Raw genomic sequence first — 6295 nt, forward strand, 5'->3', positions numbered from 1 at the left:
TTTTTAACAAATGGACTAAAGAATATAGAACACAAAGGCCTGGGGACTGGAGAAGTTCGATGCGAGTGCCATTTCCCTCTTTTATGTTTCATTGACAACAAACTCCAAGGAGAAAATCGCTACCCAGATGACTTGTACTTGAACATGAGCACAGACTTCATTAGGAAGATGGTAATAGGACCTTCCTCTCCTCATTATCTTCTCTAGAACAGGTTGTCTTCAAAACCAGCAAGAGGCTTCAAATGAGCAGAACATTCACGCTTTCTTAGTGAGTTTTCCTGTTGCTAGGACACCTGACAACAGCAAGGCATGGAAGGAAGAGCTGATGGTCCCCAAGTCTGAGGCTAGAGTCTGCCACAGGGACGAAGGACACATGGAGGACAACAGCAAGGCATGGAAGGAAGAGCTGATGGTCCCCAAGTCTGAGGCTAGAGTCTGCCACAGGGAGGAAGCCAGGGAGGCTCCGGTGTGACCAGATGTCACATGGGGGAAGGGGACATTTTCTTTGCAGAGGCAGGAAAAGGGGAGTGACAACTGCACCTACCGAGCTCCCTTCCCCTTTTGCTCAGTCTGGGACTTCAGCCTGGGACATGGTGCCACCTCGCTTGGGGCAGATCATCTGACCTCAATTAATTTAATGTAGAAAAATCTCTCTGCTGTCCTCCGAGATGCGTTTCCATAGCGATTCTAAAGTCTGTAAAATTGTCCAGATAGATCATACAGTAATAACAAAAAATTCTCTTTAGCTTTCAAAATATAGGATTATTTATGTGCCCTTTCATGTGTTGTCTCGTTAAAGAACCAAACCAAATAAGTATAAAAACATACCATATTCCTTTACTTGCCATTAGTTATTACTAAGTAAAATGTAGACAGTATTTGTTGGAAAATTATGGAAAGTAGTTTTCTACATTCTTCACATGTAACAAGATAGTAAACACATTATTCTTTGAAATAATATGATAGAAACATATAACTCTATATTGTAATGATAGAAAATTATATTTTATATATGATAATATATTATAGATAATATAGACACATATAATATATGCGTATATAATGAATCATATAAACATAATAATTCTGGGGTCTCGAATTCCATATTCAAACAAAAATAAACAATAAGTCGATCTACATTAGTAAAGAGACTTCTTAAAGAGACAGAATCTCTTTATATGGACTGGGCTTGACTTTACTGACAGTCATCCACCTGCTTCTGCCTTTCACATGCTGATTAGTGGCAAGTGCCTATGCCCACTCCCTTTTTTTAAAGAAGCCTACAATCTCTTTATCTTATCATACTTCTTATGGAAATTAAAAGAATGCATCATCATCATCATCATCATCATCATCATCATCATCACTATTACTATGGGTGTGCTTGGGTCAATTCTCTGCCTTCACTGTGGTTTCCAGAGATAGAACGCAGGTTGTCTGGTTTGCAAGTTACCTTTGCTCACCATCATTAGAGACATTAAAATATGGAGGCCGCAGAAGTGGCAGAGCAGCTAGGACAGGATCCTTTCTACCTCTGTCTACAACTAGGAGGGACAACTGATCCACAGCCTTCTGTGCACTGCAAGCAGAGAGCTTGTCTCCAGGGAGTGCTCTGACCCCAGGACTCAGGTGAGATCTCCATTTTCTCTCCAGTGACTTTCTAAGGCAGGACCGGCCAGGAAGCACAGGCCTCAGAAGAGGCAGGGCAGCTGGGACAGGGTCCTTCATTCATCTATCTGCACCCAGATGGGACAGCTAATCCACAGCCCTCTGGGCATGGGTCTTACCAGGGGAGAGCTGATTTCCTAGGAGTGCTGACACAGGCTTACAGACCCATAGGAGGAACAAGCTCCTCCAGCCAGAGACAGCAAGAATATCTAACACCAGAGATTAACAAAAGGAGAAACGCAAACACAAGAATCTTACCAACAGAAACCAAGACTACTTGGCATCATCAGAACACAGTACTCCCACCACAGCAAGTCCTGGATACCCCAACACAACCCAAAAACAAGATTTGGATCTAAAATCATATCTCATGATGGTGATAGAGGAATTTTAGAAGGACATAAATAACTCCCTTAAAGAAATACAGGAGAATACAAGTAAACAGGTACAAGTCCTTAAAGAGGAAACACAAAAATCCCTTAAAGAATTACAGGAGAACTGAGTAAACAAGTAGAAGCCCTTAAAGAAGAAACACAAAAATCTCTTAAATAATTACACAACCAAACAGGTGAAGGAAATGAACAAAACCATCCAGGGCATAAAAATGGAAGTAGAAACAATTAAGAAATCACAAAGAGAGACAACTCTGGAGACAGAAAACCTAGGAAAGAAATCAGGAGTCATAGATGCAAGCATCACCAACAGAATACAAGAGATAGAAGAGAGAATCTCAGGGGCAGAAGATACCATAGAAAACATTGACACAACAGTAAAAGAAAATGCAAAAAGCAAAAAGCTCCTAACTCAAACATCCAGGAAATCCAGGACACAATGAGAAGACCAAACCTAAGAATAATAGGTATAGAAGAGAGTGAAGACTCCCAATGTAATAGGCCAGTAAATATCTTCAACAAAACTATAGAAGAAAACTTCCCTAACCTAAAGAAAGAGATGCCCATGAACATACAAGAAGCCTAAAGAACTCCAAATAGTTTGGACCAGAAAAAAAATTCCTCCCGTCACATAATAGTCAAAACACCAAATGCATAAAACAAAGAAAGAATTTTAAAAGCAGTAAGAGAAAAAGGTCAAGTAACATATAAAGGCAGGCCTATCAGAATTACACCAGACTTCTCATCAGAGACTACAAAAGCTAGAAGATCCTGGGCAGATGTCATACAGACCCTACAAGAATACAAATGCCAGCCCAGGCTACTATACCCGAAACTCTCAATTACCATAGATGGAGAAACCAAAGTATTCCATGATAATACCAAGTTCACACAATATATTTTCACAAATCCAGCCATTCAAAGGGTAATAAATGGAAAACTCCAACACAAGGAAGAACTACATCTTTGAAAAAGCAAAAATGTAATCTTCCAAAAAAGCTAAAAGAAGATAGCCACATGAACAGAATTCCAACTCTAACAACAAAAATATCAGGAAGCAACAATTACTTTTCCTTAATATCTATTAATATCAATGGAACCAATTCCCCAATAAAAAGACAAAGACTATCAGATTGGGTATGTAAACAGAACCCAACATTTTGCTGCATACAGGAAACCCACCTCAGTGACAGAGACAGACACTACGTCAGAATATAAGGCTGGAAAACAATTCTCCAAGCCAATGGTCCGGAGAAAAAAGCTGGAGTAGCCATTCTAATATCGAATAAAATCGACTTTCACCCTAATGTGATCAAAAAAAGATAAGAAGGGACACTTCATACTCATCAAAGGTATGATCTGCTAAGATGAACTTTCAATTCTGAACCTCTATGCTCCAAATGCAAGGGCACCTACATTCATAAAAGAAACTTTACTAAATCTCAAAGTACACCACACCACACACAATAATAGTGGGAGATTTCAACACCCCACTCTTTGCAATGAACAAATCATGGAAACAGAAATTAAACAAAGACACAGTGAGAGTAACAGAAGTTATGAAACAAATGGATTTAACAGATATCTATAGAACTTTTTATCCTAAAACAAAACAAAAAAAATAAACCTTCTTCTCAGCACCTCATGGTTCCTTCTCCAAAACTGACCATATAATCAGTCACAAATCAGGCCTCAACAGATACAAGATTAAAATAATTCCTTGTATCCTATCAGATCACCATGTACTAAGGTTGCTCCTCAATAACAACATAAACAATAGAAAGCCCACATACACATGGAAGCTTAACAACACTCTACTCAATGATAACTTGGTCAAGGAAGAAAGAAAGAAAGAAAGAAATTAAAGACTTTATAGAGTTGAATGAAAATGAAGCCACAACATACCCAAACTTATAGGACACAATGAAAGCAGTCCTAAGAGGAAAACTCATAGCTCTAAGTGCCTCCAAAAAGAAACTGGAGAGAGCATACACCTGCAATTTGACAGCACACCTGAAGGCACTAGAACAAAAAGAAACAAATTCACCCAAGAGGAGTCAAAGGCAGGAAATAATCAAACTCAGGGCTGAAATCAACCACATAGAAACAAAAAGAACTATACAAAGAATCAACCAAACCAGGAGCTGGTTCTTTGAGAAAATCAACAAAACAGATAAACCCTTAGCCAGACTAACTAGAGGGCACAGAGACAGTATCTTAATTAACAAGATCAGAAATGAAAAGGGAGACATAACAACAGACACTGAGGAAATCCAAAAAAACCAATCAGATCCTTCTACAAAAGCCTATACTCAACAAAACCGGAAAACCTTGACGAAATGGACAATTTTCTAGACAGACACCAGGTACCAAAATTAAATCAAGATCAGATAAATGATCTAAACAATCACATATCCCCTAATGAAATAGAAACAGTCATTAATAGTCTCTCAACCAAAAAAAAGCCCAGGGCCAGATGGGTTTAGTGCAGAGTTTTATCAGACTTTCAAAGAAGACCTAATACCAATACTCCTCAAACTATTCCACAAAATAGAAACAGAAGATACTCTATCCAATTCGTTCTATGAAGCCACAATTACTCTGATACCTAAACCACACAAAGACCTAACAAAGAAAGAAAACTTCAGACCAATTTCCCTTATGAATATTGATACAAAAATACTCAATAAAATCCTTGCAAACCGAATCCAAGAACACATCAAAACAATCATCCACCATGATCAAGTAGGCTTCATCCCAGGGATGCAGGGATGGTTCAATATATGGAAATCCATCAACGTCATTCACTATATAAACAAACTCAAAGGAAAAAAACCTATGATCATCTCACTAGATGCTGAGAAAGCATTTGACAAAATCTAACACCTCATCATGATAAAATTCTTGGAAAGATCAGGAATTTAACGCCCATACCTAAACATTGTAAAAGCAATATACAGCAAACCAGCAGCCAATATCAAACTAAATGGGGAGAAACTTGAAGCAATCCCTAGACAAGGCTGCCCACTCTCTCTCTACCTATTCAATATTGTACTTGAAGTCTTAGCCAGAGCAATTAGACCACAAAAGGAGATAAAAGGGATACAAATTGGAAAGGAACAAGTCAAATTGTCACTATTTGCTGATGATATGACAGTATACTTAAGTGACCCTAAAAATTCCACCAGAGAATTCCTAACTCCGATAAGCAACTTCAGCTCCTAAACCTGATAAATAACTTTTGCAAAGTAGCTGAAAATAAAGTTAACTCAAGCAAATCAATGGCCTTCCTCTAAACAAAGGATAAACAGGCTGAGAAAGAAACTAGGAAAACAACACCCTTCACAATAGTCACAAATAATATAAAATACCTTGGTGTGACTCTAACTAAGCAAGTAAAAGATCTGTGTGACAAGAACTTTAAGTCTCTGAAAAAGGAAATTTAAGATCTCAGAAGATGGAAAGATTTCCCATGCTCATGGATTGGCAGGATTAATATCGTAAAAATGGCCATCTTTGCCTAAGGCAATCTCCAGATTCAATGCAATTCCTATCAAAATTCCAAATCACTTCTTCACAGACTTGGAAAGAGCAATTTACAAATTCATCTGGAATAACAAAAAACCTAGAATAGTGAAAACTATTCTCAACAATAAAAGAACCTCTGGTGGAATCACCATCCCTGACCTTAAGCTGTACTACAGAGCAATTGTGATAAAAACTGCATGGTATTGGTACAGTGATAGGCAGGTGGATCAGTGGAATAGAATGGAAGACCCAGAAATGAACCCACACACCTATGGTCACTTGATCTTTGACAAAGGAGTTATAACAATCCAGTGGAAAAAAGATAGCATTTTCAACAAATGGTGCTGGCTCAACTGGCAGTTAGCATGTAGAAAAATGCAAATCGATCCATTTCTATCGCCTTGTACAAAGCTCAAGTCTGATCAAGGACTGCCACATACAACCAGGTACACTGAAACTAATACAAAAGAAAGTGGGGAGAGCTTCGAGCACATGGGCACAGGGGAAAATTTCCTGAATAGAACACCAATAGTTTATGCTCTAAGATCAAGAATTGACAAATGGGACCTCATAAAATTACAAAGCTTATGTAAGGCAAAGGACACTGTCAAGAGGACAAAATGGCAACCAATAGATTGAGAAAAGATCTTTACCAATCCTATATCTGATAGAGAACTAATATCCAATATATACAAAGAACTCAAGAA

This window comes from Mastomys coucha, unplaced genomic scaffold, assembly GCF_008632895.1.
Source record: "Mastomys coucha isolate ucsf_1 unplaced genomic scaffold, UCSF_Mcou_1 pScaffold17, whole genome shotgun sequence".
Lineage (NCBI taxonomy): Eukaryota > Metazoa > Chordata > Mammalia > Rodentia > Muridae > Mastomys > Mastomys coucha.